Source organism: Adiantum capillus-veneris, chromosome 13 (genome assembly GCF_014529385.1).
Source record: "Adiantum capillus-veneris isolate H3 chromosome 13, ASM1452938v2, whole genome shotgun sequence".
Lineage (NCBI taxonomy): Eukaryota > Viridiplantae > Streptophyta > Polypodiopsida > Polypodiales > Pteridaceae > Adiantum > Adiantum capillus-veneris.
This window is the reverse complement of record NC_140943.1, coordinates 76,040,061-76,063,957: the sequence shown is the minus strand read 5'-3', so window position 1 is coordinate 76,063,957 and position 23,897 is coordinate 76,040,061. Positions and strand designations below refer to the sequence as shown.

The 23,897-nt window shown below is 43.1% G+C and overlaps 1 pseudogene across 1 annotated transcript in view; it reads right to left on the bottom strand.

Moving 5' to 3' along the window:
• Nucleotides 1-1,275: 1,275 nt before the first annotated feature.
• LOC147444282 (uncharacterized) overlaps nucleotides 1,276-23,897 on the bottom strand; it is a 32,501-nt pseudogene continuing 9,879 nt past the window's right edge. The window contains exon 2 of the transcript XR_015190111.1: nucleotides 1,276-1,557. The product of XR_015190111.1 is annotated as an uncharacterized LOC147444282 (transcript). The remainder of the gene's footprint in view (nucleotides 1,558-23,897) is intronic.

Sequence of the window (23,897 nt, the reverse complement as noted above, 5' to 3'; positions counted from 1 at the left end):
CTAAAATGGTAAGTACAAGACGCTCCAAAGCAAAGGTAACCGGAGCAATTTTGGGTTGCAACATGGTTGACATCCTTCCAGTCATTGACGTCACCATAAAGGGTAAGAGGGTTGGAAACACCTACATGGATGGTGGTGCACAAATTTGTGTGATGAGTGAAGATATGATGCTTCGGCTAGGGTTTGAGGTTGGCCGGCCTTCTCCATGCAAGGAGAAGTTGGCAAACAACTCAAAGGTAAAATGTGTGGGTGTCGTAAGTGCAGTGAAGGTAAAAACCTTCAACACTGAGGTAGAAGTAGATATTTTTGTGATGCCAACTAAGGGGGAGGACTATTCATTGATCTTGGGAAGGCCATGGTTGATGTCCATGAAGGCAAAGCAGGACTGGGGCACTAGTCTTCTATGCATGACTGGTAAGAAGGGGGAAACAATCTGCTACACCATGAGGACCGACAAGCAGAGGCAGATGGACCTAGAGACATCAGCAGAGGAAACCACTAGTGAGTCTTCCATATCTGAGGAGGAGACCACTTCCACCAAAGAGAGCGATACTTACATCGATGTGATGGGCATTATCATGAGGGATCTACAAAGGGTAAGCATGAGTGGCGACCCATCACCAGAAGGTCAAAGCAACCAAGAGAAAGACAAATCACCTGGCCTAGGAGAGGGTAAATTGAAAGGTATGCTATCTATGGAGCTGACAAGTGAAGAGAAGGATAAATTTTTGCAAATGTTGATGGGATTCCCTGACCTTTTCATTGAAAACTATGAAAGAATCACATGTATTATAGTGGTGGAGCATCACATTAAGTTGAAGGAAGGGGTAAAGCCAGTTGTGCAAAAACTACACCAGCTGGAGGACATCTGTGCATCTGTCGCACGTGTCAAAGCAAGGGACTTGCCGTACATTGTGTGCGAACCACAAATGGCTTCAAGAACACAACCAGATTAATCTAGCAAGCTCAAGAGAGCAAGGGTGTGTCACTCACCACCCTACGCTCGCCTTAGGGGAAGATTCCTCCCCACAAAGAAGAGGGAGCTACCACCATGCCGCGCTCAACCGCCTCACCACTGCCATGTTGTCAAATGCTTGATCACACACACACACTCTCTCTCTCTCTCTCTCTCTCACACACACACACACACACACACACACACACACACACACACACACACACACACACACACACACACACACACACACACACACATACACACACACACACACACAAAGAGATGAAGAAGAAAATGGAGATGGAGCAAGAGCACTCTTCAATTGCACAAATGAGAGAAGTGATTTTTAGGTTTAGGTGACTTTTATATGAGCTCACCCATTCACACTTGGGTGCCCATTCTTAGCCAACTAACCCTTGAATGTTCCAGTTAGAGTGCACCTCTCATTGGTGATCACTCTTACCCATTTCCTATTGGACTGACAAGCCCGGCCCATGACTACTAGAAGTGGACGCCGATGGTTATCATGCCTCCCTTCCTGATGTAGATTTTGCCCTCGGAATATAACAGTGCACAATCGAGATCCACAATAGGAGTACCTGTACAGAAGAAAACCAACATTGGGAAAGCTCAAAGGCAGCATGTGCAGGCATACAATAAGTGAGATGGATAATGATAAGTTCTAGGAAATGCAAAAAAAAATTGTTGAATTGTAACATTGCCAACTAGAACAAGCGTAGTACCTGAATAAAATACAATTGAGTTAAGGTCTATTAAGTTGACTCTAAGAGAAGTACACCAGATCTAGGGCTAAAGTAAGTACTAGATTGACCAACATTAATTAAAAAATGTCAATTAAAGAGTAGTTAACCCTAAGAATGTTCGTCGGGGTCTAAAGACTAGTGATCTTGTTACTTATACCACTTAAGTGTGATCAACATAAAATACAAGGAAGTTTGTGCTATTTGCTTTTTTTTTAATTTGGTTATTGTCATAGTTTCTACAAGTACTTGGGGGACTCGAGGTCTCAAATACCAGCAGCTGGGAGACTCGAGATCTCAAATACCAGCTTGAGCATAGTCAAACTTATTGAAGCATATGGGAATTGGCCTAGTTCGGATGAGAAAAGGAGGAAGGAAAAAGGATTCCAAGAAGGGATTGGATAAGGGGGGAAGGTGTGATTTAGTTAAGAAACTCTTCGAATTGTATGGTAAAAAGGAACCTTGGAAAGGCTAGGAACCTAAATGGGCTATATTGCAATTGTCCTCATTAGCTGGATCTTTGCTCTCTGCTTCTCAGAATATTTATCTAAATGGAACTTAAGGTAGACTCATTTTGAAAGCCTTTCCCAAACAAGATAAAGAAAAATAAGAATTGAAAATTGTATAAAACCACCGCCTCCACATGTGGTGGAGGAGAAAGGATATCCAAGTCCTAGGACGAGGATAGAGATATGACTAGATAAGTATATGTGATTGCTTGAAAGATAGTTAGATAAATTTAATAATACTAAAGAAAAAAGAAAGTAAACATTTTAAAACAAAAAAGGTGGGGATGACATAATAAATGCACACTTGCAAGGGTATGCAACAGTTTGCATGCTGCTTTTAAATGCTTGGAATGTATTCTTGGTTTGACATGTTTGGAATATTGTTTTACTAATATCATAGTACTACCTTAAAAAGGTGCATTTACCAAAGGGTTCGGTGGGAGGGTGGATTTCGGAGGATTAATTTGTTGGCCTAAAAGTTGAACCCAATTTTATGTTGTCCATTAAGTTAAGAACAGGGAAAGGGATTCTAATCTACGGAGGTGGGGATCAAATTTATGTAGTTAGTAATACAATCATCTTAGGGGAACACACTGATGATTGTGCTCAATTATAATTGGGAAAAATTTGTTAGTGACCTCGAACCAAGGGTGAATTAGAGAACTCTCACCAGTTGACCCTAGAAGGTAGAGTTTAAATTTAGTTCGATGGATTTGATTGGAAAGATTTGAATTGATAAGGAAAGATATTTTGGGGTTAGGGGTTCCATATGATAAAAAGTGACTGTTATCACCCCTTGAGTTGGCATCAAAGAGCATGAGGAGTTCTTTCTTGGTGTTGATCTCAAGCAAGAGGGATGTCAAAAATAATGGTGTATCCATTTGGAGATGGTGTAGCTGGAAGTCCTTGGCATGGCCCTCACATTTGACATGCCCTTTGGACATTTCCCTTTACCAAGAAATAATTATACATCTTGCAGTGATTTCCTTCCTGCATACAAGGCTTATTTGACCTTTAAAGGAGTTACCAAGGCATCCAATTTTTCATTAGCCAACTCATTAGATTCTTTATTCTTCTCACAAGCAACATGCTTAAACTATATCTTGTCAAAATCATGCAAAAGCTTCTTGATGCCATAGAACCACTTCTTCAAATTGTCTTTCTTAACATTAAACAAACCAAGCAATTGATTCATGACTAACAATGCATCCCCTTTCACAATGACCCTCCTCAATCCATACTCAACACATTGTTTCAATCCAATGAAAAGCATGAGATACACGGCCTCATTGTTACTTTCAGATTCATCAAGATCTTAAGATCTAGAAAAGATTACATTACCTTTTGGATTTTTGATAATCACCCCACCACTTGCCTTTTGAAGAATTTTCCTGTAGGCACCATCAAACATCATTGTATACGCATCTGTAATATCCACTTCCTCTTCATAATCATCCTTGTCAATTCTTGGGTAAGATGGAAGCTCCCCTCCCTTGTGTAACACTATATCATCCAGATGAGCTTTAACAGAATGATCAACTTTGAAATAAAACTCATACTCATGCAGCTCCATAGCCCACTTTAATATGTGCTTGCTAGGCTTCAAATGTTGTACTACATCCGGCAAAAGGTTTGATGTGGTGAGCACATAGAACTTTTGGGGCAACAAATATGTCGTGAATGTGCGACAAGCAAGAACCAATGCAAATACCCACTGTTCCATTTCCATGTAGTAGAATTCACTTACATTATTTATCTTGCTCTCAAAATAGACAAGCTTGAAGTTCTTTCTGCGCTTTTGTAAGAGCACTGACCCAAAAGCTATTGACCCCACAGTAATAGATACATAGAATATTAATTGCAAGTCAGGAGGAATCATTGTTGGTAAAGCACACTATACCTCCTTGATACCATCAAAATTCTGTTGCATGTCTTTGTTCCACTCGAACCCTTAAACTCTTTGACTCAATTTTTGGAGAGGATACATATATTGACATAGCATCCCAAAAAATGTGACAGGTACCTGAGCTCAAGCATAAATGATGCTTAATACTTTGTGTTGCTGGGCAGAACCATAAGCAATAAAGCCTTAACTTTCTTGGGGTTATCTTCTATTCCATTTTGGGAAACCATAGTCCCAATAAACGAACTCTGGCATGAGAAAACTTACACTTCTTTGGGTTGAGTTTCCCACCCTCTTGTTGAAGCCTATCAAAACTCAACCTCATTTTCTCCAAACCCTAACATCCAACATCATCCATGAAAACTTGAATGAACTTACCCAAATAGGGACCAAACACTTTATCATCCACCCTTGAAAGGTAGCATATGAGTTAACCAGCCCAAAAGGCATTCTCTTGTATGCAAAATAGACCAAGGAGTAATGAAGGTAGTCTCAATTAATCTTCAATTGCTATCAAGATATCAGATTAAGTAACCAAAAAAACCATCCATGATTGAGTAACGCTCATGACCTACAACCTAATTGAGGATTTCATCATGGAAGGATAGTGGATAATAATTTCTTTTCATGGCAGCATTCAAAGGTTTGAAATCAACACCTACCCTAAATGTTCCATTCTTCTTGGGAATAATAACTACTGGAGAGACCATTCAGACTCCTCCCCTCAAAAGATGAAATCTGCTTCCAAAAGCTTCATCACCTCTCCATGAAGTTCCCTCTCATGAATGACCCCCAATCTCCTAAGATTTTGAAGCTTTGACTTGGCACCTTCTTTTAGGTTGATTCTATGCTCAACCTCTTTTGCTCCTTGTAACTCAGTATATTCAATGAAAAATAGATTTGAAAACTCTGCAAACATGTAGACTTCATACTCCTTCTTTTCTTTCTCTGTCAAGTTCTCTCCTAACATGCTCCTTATGTTCACTTTGGCAAGCTCTATGATTGCTTTTGGATTCTCTTTCTCCTCCTTGACCTTCACATCATCCATGAACCACTTATCCCAAAACGATCAGGACATAATTGCATCAAGCCTTCCTCTATACTTTCTTCAATGACATAGAGGAAGCATCACTATCATATGTGTGTAGTTTCTATTGAATCCATATCTTGCATCTCCAATACGGGATGTGTATGGATCTAGTGTGTCTTAATGTTGTAGACAATGGTCCTTCCTTTCTCCTGGTCGGGGATGGTGATCAAGCTCGTGCTCCAATCCTACTTAGCACCAAGGGTTATAAGCCATGGACTTCCTTAAATGATTGGATAAGCATTCTCACCCACTTGCATCACGTAGTGATAGCCATTTTTTGGCTATTCAAAATTGACATAGTGAGATACCTCACCCTATCAAATCACTCAAACACTTTGGTTATCCTCACCCTTTCACTGTACATAGGCGTGTGTGAGTTAAGAGACTTTTCCCATATCTCCTTAAAAACCCTCAATTAGCTAGTCACTGGGTTAGTTGAGCCAAAAAAATAAATAGAATAAAAAAGAAAACTATATTATGGCCTCTTTGTGTGTAAATATTTAATTGTATATAGGGCCTAAACATATATATTTTTTATAATTATTTTGGTAATTTATTTAAATATTTATGCCTAGGTGTGTGTTTTATTAGGCTATGTATGCCTTCTTTTATCCACTGCACCATAAGTATATTTTTGTTGCCAATATGTACATTCTCTAATCTCATAAGTAATTTTTTCTTTTATGCAAATCACCTCCACATTTTTATCCTCACCCTTGTGAAAACAAAAAATTCAGCTCCTACTCCCTTAGTCACTTTTATTATACTATTTACTTACATACCTTTTTCTCTTTCACTCAAAATAATACAAAAGAGGGACCAGATTATATGATTCCAATATCTTTTTTCATATCCATAATTCTTCCATATTTTTTATTATATACTCATTATTCTAACACCATGTGCTCATTGAGCTAAAATCCATGAATAGTCCATACACTAGTCCCACCAAGTATATATTTCTTTATTTACCAATAATCCTCCTCCATGCATCTGTAAAGATAACTTGGATGCTTTGTATCATGATATGACAAAGGAGGGGCTCACTCTTGGATGCATTATGCAAATTCAACAAAGGAGGGGGCCACTAAAAGACTTTGGCTTTTTAGTGAGATTTTTGGCGCCTATCTTTGCTCAAAATTTGAAGAAGTCACCAACAAACAAAATGTAGCCCACAATCTGAATAATCACCTCAATTGTTTTCATAATTTTTGGAGCTAACATCGGTGAGATATGAATTTTATGTGTGGACCCCAGTCTGCCCACTTTTCTCACAAAATAACCCATAGTCTTCTCTCACCTCCTTTCCCACTTCCACACACACACACACACACACACACACACACACACACACACACACACACACACACACACACACACACACTCATTCCTCTCCATCCCTCACTCAAACCTGAAACTTTCATGGCTTCTTTTATCTTCTTCACCATTCCCATATCTCCCTTAATCCATAGCTCAAAAATTATCATCTCTACACACATATAACTCAATTTCTCTCTCTAGAATCAAGTTCATATTAACATAACCTCTTCATGATTTCACAAAAAGCGAAAAAATCAGCAAATAACCAAGCTCAAGCTCTACAAAAGGAGGAGTTTGATAATGGAAAATTCAACTTTCCCATGGTCACAAAAACTACACCGACAAAGTTCTACAATCGCTTCATTCATTGGAGGAGATAGGTGGAAAAAATTCCCTTTCCATCTTGTGGTTTCCATCAAATTGTGTATATTCTCATCCTTCTCCTATTTTTTATCATTGTATAAATCATATAATGCACCTTGAGTGCATATGCCATGTAATTTTACTCCATCCTACTAACTACAAACTACTAACACTAACTGCTAATCCTTTCTTGTAAATTACACCCACTCTACTCTACCTTGGAGTAGGCAACCTCACACAAAAAATCACTCACCTCTTTAAAATCTTCTCTATTTCACCTCAATAATTTCCTTCTCTTGAGCCCACATCCATGTGACTCAAGAGACAAGAGATCTCCACTCTCATAAGAACATGTAAAAAATGTCATAAACATGGTTTTCTATGTAAATGTTGATTAGGAGATAATCCTAATAAGAGCTCACCTCACCTATAAATAGAGCTCTTTTTCCTTTGTAAAGAGCATGATATATACACTATTGCTTACTATTTTGAGCGTACCATTTCCTATCTTAGTTGTAGGGAGAGAGAGTGAGCTCTCTATACACCATTACTTGTGGTGTATAGGGAAGCTTCTTTGAGCTAGTTGTAGCATTGCAAGGGAGTTAGTGATTTATTATTCCAATCAATGTTGTACTTACTCTTGCACATCAATTTAATCAATAAATTAGGTGCAACTATGGTTCAAAACTCTCTTGAGTCTCTCCAATTCACGCTTGGCAACCTCATCTTGTTTGGTTTAAGGTGACGCGCTTTTATTTTGAGATTCTTGTGTGGTATTTGCATGTATGTGACTCAAGAGCTCTTGTGTTTGTTTTGTTGCTTGGGAAACATTATAAGAGGGTTGTATGGTGAGAGGGTTACCATAACCCTAAGATAATGTGTAGATTTCAACATCATCAAACTTAACTGTGTCTCTTGACTCTCCTCCAAGTTGTTTATACACCCACGTCAATCATTAACATTGAAGCTAAATTCTTGCACAAAACTCTCTCTCTCTCTCTCTCTCTCTCCCTTTGTTTGGTGTGTGTATTTGTAACATTGATATTAGTGATAGTGTACCCTTCCTTCTCGCTTGTATTGCTCCGGATTCTCCTTTGTTGCATCCTAGTTCGCTCTATAACTAGGTGGTTCCCCTTCACTCATTGGATGTGGGTTTGTGTTGTTGTTTCTTGCTTGTGGTTGCCCCATCCCCAATTGAGCAGCACAGGAGCCTTGAGGTCACCTCTCTTGTTGCCCGCACCAAACCTCCTCAGTAGCAATCGACCAAGCATTCAATCCCCAAAACCCGTCGACACGCTCAGTACAACATGGTATTGACGTAACTACAGGCTGTAAACCTGTTAGTAAACCACCTTACCGTATGAGTTACTCAGAGGCTGTTGAGGTGGAACGTCAGCTTGCTGAGTACCTTAGCAGAGGGTTTATACAACCCAGTTCTTCACCATGGGCTTCACCTATCCTTTTAGTCATGAAAAAGGACGACAGTATGCGCATGTGCGTAGACTACCGGGGTTTAAATGCAATTACAGTTAAGAACAAATACCCACTGCCGAGGGTAGATAAGTTATTTGATAAGCTAAGTCATGCTCGAATTTTTATGAAAATCGACTTGCGGTCAGGATATCACCAAGTCCATATTCAGCTTGCCGATATACCTAAGACTGCATTCCAAACACGGTTTGGCCATTACGAGTTTTTGGTGATGCCCTTTGGGTTAACCAATGCGCCCGCAACATTCATGACACTTATGGATAGTGTCTTGAAGCCATATTTGGGCAAATTTGTCATTGTGTTCCTCGATGACATTCTCGTTTATAGTGCTTCTGAAGAAGAACACTTACAACATCTCAGGCAGGTGTTTGAGTTGTTATGCACAAACAAATTATATGCCAAGGAATCTAAATGTGATTTTCTCAAGGAGGAAATTCATTATTTAGGGCATGTTATTTCAGCTAATGGCCTTTACATGGATCAATCCAAAGTGGATACCATCCGGAAATGGCCACCTCCTAAAAATCTGGAAGAATTACAGATCTTTTTAGGCTTTGCAGGTTTTTACCGAAGGTTCATTAAAAACTATGCTAACATTGCTATACCTATGACGAACCAAGTAAAAGCCAAGGGTAAGGCTTTTCAGTGGGGTTCCGCTCAACAACACAGTTTTGAAACACTCAAAGATGCATTAGCTACAGCTCCTATACTGGCTATTGTAGATCCTTTGAAACCATTCGTTTTGGAAACAGATGCTAGTGATTGTGCTATTGGAGCAGTCCTGTTACAAGACAGACGGCTAATTGCATTTGAAAGTAAGAAGCTGGATGCAGCTCAACAGAATTATTCTGCTTACGAACGCAAACTCTTGCAATAGTGTCTGCCTTAAAGACATGGCGGCACTATCTGTATGGTGCTCAATTCGAGATTGTGTTTGACCATGAAAGCATCAAATGGTTTACACAACAAACGGATTTAAAGGGTCGGAAAGCCAGGTGGGCCGAGATCCTTCAGGAATATGACGCCAAGTTAAGGTATCGCAAAGGCCGATACAATGTAGTGGCAAACGCTCTCAGTCGAATTCCAAAGATCAATTCGCTCTTGTTCACGGAACTTCGTAGTGAATTTTTAGACTCTCTCAAGGGCAAATATGAGCAAGATGAAACATATTCCAAAGTGTGGAGCCATGTTCAAAAGAGGGATCCTTCTCACTCCAATGCAGGTAGTGTACAGTTAACCTCCACACCTAGTTCTCCTTTATCAAGTGATGAACTACAACGATGGAAGCATTTTACCATCGACAATGGGTACCTACTCCACAAGGGGAGAGTTTTGTATTGACGGACATAGACATTCGGCGCCAAATTCTTTATGAATGTCATGATAGTCCAAGTGCAGGGCACCCGGGGATTAGAAAAAATTATTCTCTCGTACGACGACAGTTTTACTGGCCAGGTCTACATGGCTTTGTTCAAGCTTATGTATTGCATTGCCAAAAATGTCAAGTTAACAAAGCAGAGTGCCTGAAAGTAGGAGAACTCTTAGATCCTTTGGAAATTCCCAATGGAAAATGGGTAAGTATCTCTATGGATTTCATTGTAGGTTTAGCAACCACTATCCGAGGTCATGACTCAGTATGGGTGGTCGTAGATAGGTTGACTAAACTATGTAATTTTATTCCGACCAAATCAACGGTTAAGACACCGGAACTAGCAAAGTTATTTGTGGATAATCTATATAAATTGTATGGGTTGCCAAGTAACATTGTTAGTGACCGTGATCCCAAGTTTAATAGCCACTCCTGGAGAGCTGTATTTAAACAATTGGGTACACAACTCAACCTCAATACAGCTGATCATCCAGAAACAGATGGTCAAACGGAACGGGTTAACCAGGTGCTAGAGGATATGCTAAGAGCATACGTGAGCAAAAAAACAGACAGACTGGGAAGAATACTTACCTATTGTCGAGTTTGCCTACAACAGTTCTAAGCATGTCGCAACAGGTTTTAGTCCTTTCATGCTCATGTACGGGTTTCAACCTAGGTCACCAGTTACGGTGGGGTTGTCAACCGAAAAACTCCAACAGGTTAAGGATTTTCTCCAAGACCACATGGATATTCTGAAACTTGCTCGTCAGAATGTACGGCAAACACAGGATCGGTATAACAAATACGCTGATGAGAAACGTCAGCAAGTTACCTTCGAAGAAGGGGATGAAGTATTTTTACGTGTGCCAAAACATTCAGAAAGTCTGAAAACTGGACCGACACCTAAATTATCTCCCCAATATTTTGGGCCTTTCAAAATACTCAAGCGAGTCAATGATCGTGCCTACAAACTATTACTACCATCACATTCTCGCATTCATCCGGTGTTTCATGTAAGCCGTCTATGAAAGCGGTTACATGGGGACGACAACGTCATTGACCAACAGGTTTTGGTTGATTACATTGAACCTCCTACCTTACCGCATGAACCTGAACGTGTTATGGATTATCATGAGTTGCGTACACGACATCACGTACAACAACAAGGCTTGATCAAGTGGAAAGACCGACCTGAAGAAGGTTCCACTTGGGAAAACATTAGTGTTCTTAAGAAGAAGTTTCCCACTTTTTTTTTCGAGGACGAAAAATCTTCTTTAAGGGGGGAGTAATGTCAGGACAAGGGTCCTGTACCCTAAGAACGAGGATGGTCATGGACTACGGCCAAGGGTCGGGCTAGACAGTGTGGACAGGGGATCCGTCTAGGGCAAGGGGCTAGGAGCTCGCCTATATAAAGGGAGGTTGGGAGGAGGATCTTCGGTCTAGTTTCCCTAGTTCTTACATTGGGGTTCTTGATTTTGTATGTCATTGACAATATCATAGTCTTCCACACCTTCGCCAAGAGGGTAGTCTTTTGGACCGAATTTTCTTTGTCGTCACCTTTTGTTGCTCTTTGGTTTATCTTCTACTTTAGCCTTCCCTTTCCTTGCTCTTGTTTCCCTCCCTAGTTTTGTCTCTATAACCCTATTATGCTAGTCTCTCTTGTTGGCCAAGAAATCCCCATCTTGATGCTGAAGGATAATGATGTTGATAGCCCTACCTTCTCCATTTGCAAGCAACGATTGTTGTTGTTGTTGTGGTAGTGGTGCTTCTAGTGCCTGCTCATGATGATTTTATTCTATTCTCCCTCGACCACACCCATATAAGGGGTACATACCTCCTCTCTCTCTCTTAGTGGTTCAGGATAATTAGGGGCGTAGTGAACATCTTTAACACAATTGTGGCATCTACCTTGTAGCCCTCATCCTTTGCCTTTCCCAGTTGGCCGCTCTTCTCTTTGATTTCTATCTATTATGTTAATCCTCAACACTTTCAATGGACTAGCAAGATCATGCAAAACCCTGACTATAATAGGATCTAGACCTTGAACCACTCGCTCCACTCTATCATCTGCTACCATAGGAATGATTGGTTGCACCACAACTGGCTCAACATGTGGCATACCTTGCTTCCACCTTCTTTTGATCTTCGTGCTCTTGGCCTTGGCAATTTTAATAGCTCTTTCAAATGTAGCAGGCTCTTCTTGAGATACCTTCTGCCTTACACTTGGATGTGGATAGTCCATAAATTGCTATACTTTAAAGAAATCCCCAGGTGGTACTTGGGATGTTGTCTCCAATTGCATCCAAAGTCCTTTGAAGTGTTGTAAAAACTCTTGAAAGTTAGCATGAACATCCTGTTTCAAACCTCTCAATTTTTTCATTGCTTCTATTGCCGTTAGTCTCTTCCCAAACCTCTCAAAAATTGCATGCTTCACCTACTCCCATGTTTGCTTTTTGTCTTCCTCCAAACCTTCAAACCACTCACGAGTTTCTCCTTTTAGTGCAAGAGGAAATACATGAAGATTTTCTTCACCATTCAAAATGTGCATACCAAGTGTATGCCACTCAAAGTTAGCAATCCAATCCTTTACATCCTCCTTCCTTGTAAACAATGTCCTACTATAAACCATCCCTTTGAAGTCGTTTCTGCCTTGCCTAAGCAATTCCACAAAAGTTTAAGTCTTACACCTCAACCAAACCACCACTTTTCTTCAATGATGCTCAAACTTCACAGCAAAACCGCTTCACCTCGGTGCACAACTGATAAACTTTCGCACCCCAACGGCATTGCCAAAGGATGATGGAGCAAAAGACACCGTACGCACACTCACACACCTTGACACTTTAACACAACATAAGGAATTCACTTAAATTCCTCACCTCACACACCACCACTAAAAATCTAAATGGAAAATCTGCCTCCATGCACAATTCAAACTCCAAACACCTCGACATACAAACCCTTGCCTGCCCATAGACACTACAAGGTGAGTTGCGTTGATCAATGCTTGAAATCACACTCTATGGTAACCAAAATATATTATAAAAAAAAAACTCAAAAAATCAAGCTACAAAAGGCCTCTCTCAAACCATTGCAAAAGTTATACCAAAAATCCACTCTGTTGGACTCTTTGGACTAGCCTCAACCCAAATGTCACCAATAGAAGGTCACATAGTCTTCCAGAAGCTGCACCTTCTTCCCTCAATTCCTTGCACACACACATCCATGGAAACCTGAGAAATTCCATAGACTCTTCCAAGAGAAAAATGGAAAAGAAGTACCTCTCACTCACTTCTCCATACACTCAAAAACAGGCCGCAAACAAAACGGGACTGCATAGGACCACCCGTGGAAACCCTGCTTCCCTCACACATATAGGAGTGAAAATGCTGGTATTGCACTTTAAAAGTACTCCTCCAGCCCAAACACGCACGAAACCATGAGTGATGTGGCAATTTTTAACCTTTTCACACCGTTTATGGCCCTTTTAAAACCTTTTTTGGGCCATTTTTGTCCAGTTAGACTCTCAAGAGGGACAATTTTTGCTAGAAAAATCCCAAACAAAAGCCAAAATCCATCAAATTTTGTAGCTTTGGTCCTTGATACCCAAATCTCATTTTTATATACCCATATTTCATTTTTGACCACCGTTAGGGCGATTTGCTCATCGCTACATATCAGGTGCCGCAAATACAGAGTTGCCACATATGTCAAACATCCCAGGCAAGACAAGAGTGCCCACACTTGTTGCTTGCATTATTTACATTCTAAAAATATCCAGCACATTCCCAAGATCCAAAAGAATCCACTTGGGACCACATCCAAGGCTTTGATACCCTATCAAAGCATGTATGTGTGCCCCACTACAAGCACGCACGCATGACTATTTACAATGTGTACACGTCGCATCATTTTTGAAACTTGAAAGCACTTTGCAAAACTATATTTTTGTATATATGTCCATGCATATACATGCTACTTGTACATGCCAAAAGCAGTCTATCAACGCAAGGGAACCCTCTCTTAGCTAGTCCAAACACTACAAAGGTTCTTCATATTAGGGACGCTAGCAGTTCGACGCTCAAATGTTAAAATTCACTGCACGCTATGAGCACCGCTATGACTGTCGCTATGCAACAAATAGTATAGCGATGGTTATAGAGATGTCGACAGGGGTAAAAAATAAACTGAGAGTGCCAAAAACACAGATCTCAGATCTGAGTTTTGGTGCTCTAGCGAAACAGGTAAACCCACAGTCTCCATCTCTCTCTCTCTCTTCCCGACACACACACACACACACGAGGAGAGGAAGGAGAGCTAGGTATGCTCCTTCCCTCTCCTCTCTCTCATGTTCCCTTCCCCTCTTTCTCTCTCCCTCTCAACCTCTCTCTCTCTCTCTCTCTCTCACACACACACACACATTGCGTCTTTGAGAGAGAGAGAGAGAGAGAGAGAGAGAGAGAGAGTGTGTACACACATTCATAAAAAAATATACATACACACACACACATTGAATGTACAAAAAATCACACACACAAGCATAAACAAAGAATGCATACACACACACATATTGAGAGAGAGAGAGAGAGAGAGAGAGAGAGAGAGAGAGAGAGGGGGAGAAGACAAGAAGAGAGAGGCAAGGGGAGAGGGAGAGAGAGAGAGAGAGAGAGAGAGAGAGAGATAAAAAAGTAGAGAAAATATGAAATGAAATGTTATATTAAGATTTATGGTTAGGTTAGATTTAAAATTACATTTAAGATTAGGTTAGATTAAGATCTATGATTAAGTTAAATCACATTTAACTTATATTTAAAATTTATGCTAAATTTAAAATTAGGTTAGACTTAAGATTCTATTAAGATTTAAATTAAATTTAAGATTAGGTTAGATTACATTTAGGTTTAGGTTAAATTTAAGATTAGATTAGATTTAGTTTTATGTTGAGTTTAAAATTAGGTTAGATTTAGATTTATGTTAGATTTAAAATTATGGCAAAATTTAAGGTTAGCTAGGTTAGATTTAAGATTAAATTGGATTTAGATTTAAGTTAGATTACATTTAGGTTTAGGATTTAATATTAGATTAGATTTAGGTTTATATTGAGTTTAAATTTAGATTAGATTTAGATTTATGTTAGATTTAAGATTAAAGCAAGATTTAAGATTGGCTAGGTTAGATTTAAGATTAGATTAAGATTTAAGTTAAATTACATTTAGGTTTAGGTTAGATTTAAAATTAGATTAGATTTAGGTTTATGTTGAGTTTAAGATTAGATTAGATCTAGATTTATGTTGGATTAGATTAGATTTATGTTAGATTTTAGGGCATGTCAATGAAGGCTTTGCCCAAAGAGCAAACACTAGGTACACAACAATATGTATATTCCCATCAAAATCTTACACCTATTAACTCACCCACTAACCATGTTAAATTAGCTCAGAATCACCATATGTTCAATTATGTTAGATTTAAAATTAGATTTTTATATTAAAGTCTACCTTCGGGATTACGGAAAAAAATTAGAGTTAGGCGAACCGTGATCCCTCTCTTCCTCTCTACGGATGCGACCTTAAGTTGGAAAGCAATTGGAGGCCAACATGTAATGTGCTAAGTAATCCCTTGAACAAGGATCTACTTTGAAGAGATGTTAAGATGCTATGAATTGCTATAGCTAGAGAATAGGCAAAGGGGTTTTGTCCACTACATGCACCGTCATGTAGACGTGGGTGTGTAGATTTCTCATACCCATAAATATAGGCATTGACCAATAAAGACGAGATTATAACCCGGTGGTTCTGATCTCCGTGCACCTCTGGATCGAGGTGTGCGGGGATCAATGCAAACATGCTGTGCCACGGACAAGACGCGTTTCTTTGCAGCATGTTCACGAATTTGGCGAGTTTGATCCATCTATTATAGATCTCATTGTTGCCAATTATAACTCGTTGGACTTTGATGCTTGCCAAGGCAGCAATCTTGCAACCCAATGGACGTGTTCGCAGGCACTTTGGTCAAGCAGCATACGTGAGGCCACAAGATGTAGCCTCTGATGGCTCGGAGGATGATCATGCATACCACATTTCCAATGAGGCAATGTTTGAACCCGAGATCAATGATATAATTGAGATGATCATGGATTCAGAAAGGCTTATCTATGATGATATGAAAAGTGAAGCCAATACGGCATTGTATGATGGAGCACGTATATCTAGATTGAAGGCACTCCTAGTTCTTCTTAACATGCAGAAAAAGTTTGGATGGAGTGACACTAGCGTCACAACGCTTTTCAGGTGATCTATTACAATGTGTTTAAATAAAAAACTCTAGATGTATAATGATCTGATAGATTACTTACACAAGTGTACCACATTTTTTTTGTTGTGTAGATTGCTCAAAGAGCACATACTGCCAAAAGTGTATCTTCGTCCACTATTGGAAGAGCTACAACAATTGTGGATTGGCATAGAAGTGGTGGATATGAGGTGACACACAGGTTGACGGAATGCTTTGATCAGAGGCATTCTAATGTGGGCCATGCATGACTCTCCCGGACTAGCAGAATGCTCAGGTGATTTACACTCAAACTCAAACACTATAAATCTTGGTTTTTCTCAAGCTTATCTATTGTCATGGCATGTGTCACATGTGGACCTATACTTAATGCACGTCGGGCGTCCTCATTGAAGAAGAAAATCTACGAAGGTCATCAGGCGTATCTTCTAGAGAATCATGAGTTACACGACGGTTTTTTGGGAAGAGAGTCACTGAGGATGTTTGCAGAAGCAGATGTGTGATGACGGTTTGCCCCCACTAATGAAGAGACTCTCTCTATGGTACGAGTTACCATATTGGCCCAGACTCATGATCAATCACTTGCTCGATCCAATGCACATATTCAAGAATGTGATAATATACTGTGGGATCATTTGACCGGCAAGAAAGATACTTTGGGAAGAAGAGTTGACCTTAGAAATGTGGATTGTATGGAGCAATATTGGCCGCAGACAGCACCAGATGAATCGATAGAACTCCTTAAAACACCATGGATTTTAACAAGAGCCCAAGGACGCAATGTAAAAGAGTCCATTCAATTTGTGCGGACCCCCATTGACGTAATGCACTCACTCCGAATGTGTTTCACTAAAAGAAGGAAAACTTACTGGTTTGAAGTCACACGACTGGCATAAAATGTGTCAAGTATGTTTGAAGTGGAATATATCATAGTGGGAATTGTGTAACAAATTTGTGTGTGGACTTTAATATCATTGCTAGACGTGTTTTGCAGTTTATTTTACCGGTGGCCATTGAGGGATGTTTGTCTCCTGATGTCCGTAACACAATCTACAAACTTGCGAAGTTGGTGCAATGGATCTCACAAAAGGAGATCAATGTAGACTCAATACCATTTGCCAAACTAAATGCTGTGGAGGTTGTGTGCATGTTTGAGAAACACTTTCCTACTATCATGCTAACCATTCAGGTGCATCTTCTTGTTCACATAGTTGATGAGGTGGAAATAGCTGGCACAGTACATTCCAAATGGATGTTATTTTTAGAACGTTTCATGAAAACGCTCAAGGGATATGTGCGTCAGAAGGCACGTCCATAAGGTAGCATGGCAGAAGGTTGGCTGGTATCAGAGTCCCTAGTTTACATTTTTTTTCCGAGAAAAAGATCCTTCTACCACCTCTGCAAGAGAGGGCTACAACAAGCATGATGGGGAGACTCTCCCAATGAAAAAACAACATATATACAATGAGGCTAAATCAAGAGATGGGAGGAGGGAAGAGCCACATAGGTGGACAGTAGTGCCATCTGAGCACCCCCTGGACTATTGTGTAGAAAGGCCTAGGATGCCAGAGTCGAAGGAAAGCCTCGCGACGCTCTCGCATGCGGTCGGAGCTGCCCTGTAGTCCCTCAAGCTATCCTATGAGAGTATGGATCAGCTCTAGCCAAAAGTCACGAACAGTCTCTACTGGTGGCATAGGGCGTGCCTCAAAGATGCGGAAACAGCGGGCGCGCCAGATGAACCAAAGTGTCAGGCCACTGATGAGATCCCAACACTCCCCTCTCTCACTACACCACTCCTGTGGAGTAAGCTCTGTAGCAGGCTGGAGTGTAGGTCGCCCCCCCTGCATCACTATCATTCTGCTGGTGGAAGATAACTCAAATTGAAATGCCAGGCCCGTGAGGGTGGACCAAGCCGCTGCTCCCCAAGTGTACTGTCGAGTCGTGGAGAGAGCAGGCCTCAGCTGAAGAAATCGTAGCCACACCTGCTGGGCTGAGGGACAGTCCCAAAGACAGTGACGCTGACTCTCCACCAAATGGTCACAAGCTGCACATGTGGACGAGAGACCACTATGCACTAGCCAGCTCCCTACTGTTGTGGCTCTGTGTGCGACCAGCCACCACTGAAACAAGGTGACTCGCCTCGGCTGTCTGGAGTCCCACAACCTCTCCCAAAAGTCTGCCAAGAACTCGACTGTGAGACCCTCCTCCTGCCAATGACGTGCTGCAGCGGGGAGGGCCTCTCTCTGTGCTGCTAGTATATGACGTCCTAGTTGAACAATGTACTGAAAGAACGGGAATCCTGGGTGGTCTGCAGAAGAGAAGGGGTCCCTCCATAGCCACTCACCAGGATCCCACTGTACTCGTGCCAACGAACAACACTCCCAAGCCCATAGCCTCTAGTGTCCTATCTCAAGAACTGCTGGGTCAGGGTCTATGACGCCGGTCCGCCCACTGATGCCCACTACTCGGATCCTCTGAAAACAACACTCTGCTACCTGTGAGGCCTCTACTACAACTTGCTGTAGTCGTCCCCCACCCTGAAGCTCGAAGAACAGAGCTGAGACAGACTCTGAGCAGGCCCTGACTGAAATGAGAACCTCCAGTCGTGTGAAGGCTCCCATTCATCGGGGTGCTACTAGCTCGAGAGGCATGAGCCACTCAGCTGGAACTGACTCTGAGATGTCCTGAAAAATGCTCTGCACCCCTCTCATGCCCTGTAGCTGGAAACCCTGCACCTCCTCTGACAAACCTGTGAACTCTAGCCAGTCACCTAGAGAGCGCACTGGACTTGCTGCCATGGGACCCCAAGAAACATGAGGCCAACTACCAACCAAGTGGCCTCTCTGAGTGCTAACCATGGGGTTCCAGACGAGGTCACGTTGGCTGTCTGTGCTCTAGGCCACGCCGTAAGAGCTCCCAAGATCGAAGCAAACTCACAGCAAAGCGGTCCTCCAGTCTCCTGCTCAAACCAACTCGGCGCATCTCTGTAAAGATCCATCTGGTCGAAGGTTGCCAAGGGACTCCTGACTGAGGCACCCTGGCACGAAGCCTCTGCAACAAGAAATCCTTCTTGTGCTCCTCTCCTGGAAGAAGTCCTCTGACTATGAACTTCCCAAGAAGGGCTCTGCTTAGCTGTGCTGGATCAATGATCCCAAGCCCTCCCTGAGAACAAGGAAGTGTGATGACCGACCAATCCACCTTGGCTCGGGCAATCTGAGTGTCACGTCCTGACCAAAGGAAGTTCCTGATCAACCTCTCTACCTGGCTGATACAAGAACTCTAAAAGATCCAGCAAGAAGTGATGTACCACATAGTTGCCAACAACACCTGGTTGGCAACTACTACTCTACTAGCCAGCGAAAGTCGTGCTGAGATGGTTGGTAGAGTAGTAGTTGCTAGCTTTCTCCTGATGGACAGGAGAAGAGGAGCAATCTGCTACTCGGGGGACAAGTCCAAACCAACCTGACAACCCAAGTACCGAACTGCAGTCCCTGGGGGAATCCACCCGAAACCCTCTCTTGGCATCCAATCTGGCACAGGAGCACTGCCAACCGAGAAAGCCACAGTCTTTCTCCAATTGATCAGTGCGCCCGATGCACAACAGAAGGTCTCCAAATCCTACTCACATCTGTGCAGATTGGCCTCCTGGCCCTCTAAGTACAAGGCTGAGTCATTGGCAAACTCAGCGTCCAGTAGCTCATCTCCCCGAATAGGGAGTGCTAAGCCCCTCAGACCAACCTGCTGTGACACCAAGAATCTGCTCATCGCCTCCGCATAGAACAGAAAGAGAAAGGGGGCAAGAGGACAACCCTGTTTGACCGAGCGTGTGAGCATGAAGCGCTCACCTCTACCTCCTGCCAAAAGCATCTGACTGTGAGCCTGTCTGTTCAAAGCTGACACCCCTCTGATCCAAGCATCTGAGAAGCCCATCCTGCGTAGAGTGCCCTCTAGAAAGTCCTAGTCAACTATGTTGTATGGCTTCTCAAAATCAAGAAGAAGAATCACAAGGTCCTCCCCACGAAGCCATGCCAGGACAGAAGCCTCCCAGAAAGTGAAGATGTTGTCAAGGATACTGCGTTCCTTAACAAAACTTGTCTGAGTCCCATGTATAAGGCTCTCCAAAAGTGGATGAATCCTCAAACTCAGAGCCTTGGCAAGAATTTTGTAGGCTGAGTTGAGGATGGTGATGGGGCGCCATTGTAGAATCGCATCCAAGGAGCCACCCTCACTCACTCATGCTATCAAGCATCACTCCTATGTGCAAAATGTACTGAAAGGAACTACACAGATCTGAGCCAAGCAGGTCCCAGTACTCCAAGAAAAAGCTGGGAGTCAGCCCATCCTCACCTAGACAGCTACCACGAGGGAGGGCCCTAAGAGCCATGTGCAACTCCTCAAGCTGAAGTGGCATCTCTAGCCTTTGGCGCATCTCCTCAGTCACAAGACAAGGCATCTGTGCCCAAAACTACTCCCTGCATTCATCCTGCCGCAATGACTGGGGCTCAACCGATAGTAACTCACGGTAAAAGTCAGTAGCAACTGCACGCATATCCTCGGGCTCACAAACAACTGACCCATCGGGTCTCCTCAACTGATTGACCTTGCCATGCGAGTGCCGAGGTCCCACTGTCTCAAAAAAATCACCTGTCACTCTGTGACCCACTTGAGTCCACTGAGATGCCTGTCGGTGAAAGGCAAACTCATGACGCCTCTCCTCTGTGCTAGCAAGCTCTTGTCGAGCCTGCTGTAACTGCTCCTCCAACCATGGACTGTCTGGATGCTGCTCCTGCATCCTCTCTAGTGAAGCAATGCCTCTTCTGAGACGTTTCTCCTCCTCTCTAGCTGCAGCCCCTAGCTGCAGCCCAACGAGCCAGAGACTCCTGGAGAAAAAAGTGGCTATCTTCGAGGCTGGCTTGGATGGGAAGTAATCCGCATCCGAGCATCCTCTAGATAGGCGAGACTGTAGTGAGTGCCTAGCCCAAGCCCAAGCAGAGCAAGTCGTGCGTAAAGAAACCTCCTCTATCCAGGAGTCCTCATGAATGTATACATAGCAAGGCAAACACTGCGTATCAGCAAAGAAGTACACCACAATGTGCCTACATCCTGCTGAGTCTGGGGGTGTCACCGCAAACTTGGCCAGTGGCCACAAAGTCTGCAACAAATCTGTAACTCCAAGTTCTCCCATGTGATGAGAGAACTCGAGAACCTGTGTATGTAACCATCCCAACACTGAGTCGAGGGACCACTCTGTCTCGGCCCTACCACAGAGGGGGAAGGAGAAACCAACTGCCGAGTCCAAGGCCTCTGTCCCCCTAGCGGCGAGGAACAAAGCATGGACCCTGAAGCAGGCTACCTCGTGGTCTGCTGCGGAGTCGCCGAGAAAGCGATTGAACCCATAGTCGAAGAAGTCCCAACGGCGTCGGAGGTCAATGCTCGTCAGACCACAGGGGATAGCTGCAAGGGAAGAGGTCTGAATCTGCAGAGGGGGCCGCAAGAAGAGCTGACCCTTTCTCACTAGGCGACTCGTGGCAAAGGCGCTGCCAAGAGATCTCCTAGCCGCCGGCGAGGGACCAGTCTCTTGAGTCGACTGTGGAACTAGAGCAGGAGGGGGGAGGGGGAGAAGGAGCTGGGGAGAAGAGGAGCGGGGTGGGGCGACAGAGGTAGAGGGGTGAGGTGGAGAGGCGACGGGAGCAGAGGGCGGGGGGGAGCAGAGTTGCCGGGCGGGCGGCGGCAACTAGGGCTGATGGTGGGGGTGGCAGCAGCGGCTGAAGGCGGGGGGACAAGGGCAGCGCGAGGGGAGGCAACGGGGGTTGAGGGTAGGCGGGAGGCAGCCAACTGGGAGGCCAGGCAGCGACAGGCAGCGCTGAGGGGGGGGGGTGGGGGGGGCAGCAGGCAGCGCTGGGTGGGTGGGTGTGTGTGGGGGGGGGGAGGGGGTAGGGATGGGAAGCAAAGAAGCACACCAGTAGCGAGCGCGCGATGTCCCTAGTTTACATTGGAGAGTGGCTAGCCCGAGACATGCTATGGCGAACCATAGATGATGAGCGCATATCTGGGATTGTCATATGCAATCTCGGTGTTGAGAAGAAGATGTTGGAAGATCTAGAGGCTAAAATCAACCGATTTCGCATGCTTCACAATCCAGTGATGCAAAAGTGGATTTCACAATATGAGGATGCAAAGCAAGAGCGACAAAGGGCATGAATCGAGTGGAGACGGGGAAGACGACCACCGATGCATTATCTGGCGGGTTTGGAGATCCTACCAACATTCATGAGCTTAAGATGGTTGCACAACCAATTGAAAAGCTCACAACAGTGCGGTGAAGAAGTGACTGAGGAGGAGCGGCAATACTCTTGGGGTTGCGCGACCAAGGTAAGTTTGCAATGTATGACTAGCGACTTTCTAGATGTTTGAACGGCCACTCATAGTCTTTGTTGGTTGTAGTATAAGTCATACACAGTAGCATGGTGTAAAGGTCGACATTTTAGGGTGGAACGGTCGACAAAAAGCGTTTTACACAAGATTGTGGAATTGTGGCAAAATTTGAACAGTCTAGTCGACGACGGTCCTCCGATGCAGATCTTGTTGTGGCGGAACTCACTTACTTCAGCACGCTACAAGAGATTTTGAGGATCGATTATAGAGGATTTTTTGTGGACTTGTTCGACGTGCAATGGTTCAAGATAATAATGGAGGGTCGCAACGCTATTGTGTGCAGAGGAGACTCTGGTTTCCTTGAGGTGGATTCAACTAAAAAATGGACTAACCTAAGAGACACTTTCGTAATATCCGAGCATTGTGAACAAGTAAGTCTGTAAATATTTAACATCCAATTTTAAAAGTTATGTGCCTGGAAGCACTCATGTAAGATATGTGGCTCTCGCGGGTGATATTTCATTCTACAGTGTCTGCATCAAATTGGTGGTACGTCATAGAGGTAGACCCTCGTAGTGCACGGACGTATGAGGGCTACCATGTGCCAATCATAGCGGCATCAATGGAGGAGATCAGAGAGGATGCTCAATCAGAAGAGGTGGTGCCAGACGAGCATCAAGCTGCTACTCTCTATGGGGTGCATGCAGAGGATCTACAAGATGAAACGGAGGACATCTGTCTAAACAGAGAGATCTATATAGACATAGGGAGTTATGCTGAGCTATGCAAGGATGAGAGAGAGACCTCTTAAAGCCATAAACATTGTGTTTGAACCATTTTGCTCCATTTTATAATATGTATTGTATTCTTCTGGATTTTTGTCCATTCTTGTCTATATGCTATACTTGAAAAATTTAAGTTGTGTTTATTTGTCATTGCTTCCACTCCAAGCCGAAGGAGTCCTCAAAGGGCAGGTAGATCTTGCTCTTCTAACGAAGAAGCAGGAAGTGTGCATCGCTACTCGCTAAGGTTTAATTTGAAGCTGGCTTGAACTCCTCGTTTGCAGGAATCCCTCCCCCTTTATGAGTCCTCTCTCTCTCTCTCTATACACACACACACACACACACACACACACACACACACACATAGGGATCCCTCCCCCTATTATCTATAGTATAGATTATAACTTGTCCATATTAAGATTAAATGTTTGTGTGTTTAATGTAGGTATGGATGATGATGAGTTTCTTTCTTCTTTGTCACCCCAACAGAGGAGGTAGTACGAGGAGTGTCATCGCTCTAGAGCACCATCACATCATTCCACTCCTTCAGCCTCTCTCTCTGTTTCGGAGCATTCAGTGCGCTCCAAAGCTTCGGTGTCGAGGAAATGATATTCACACTCTTCTAAGCACCGACGCTCTAGTGGTGGCGACGGCGGTTGCTGTGGGGATGTCGTCGCGCTGATGC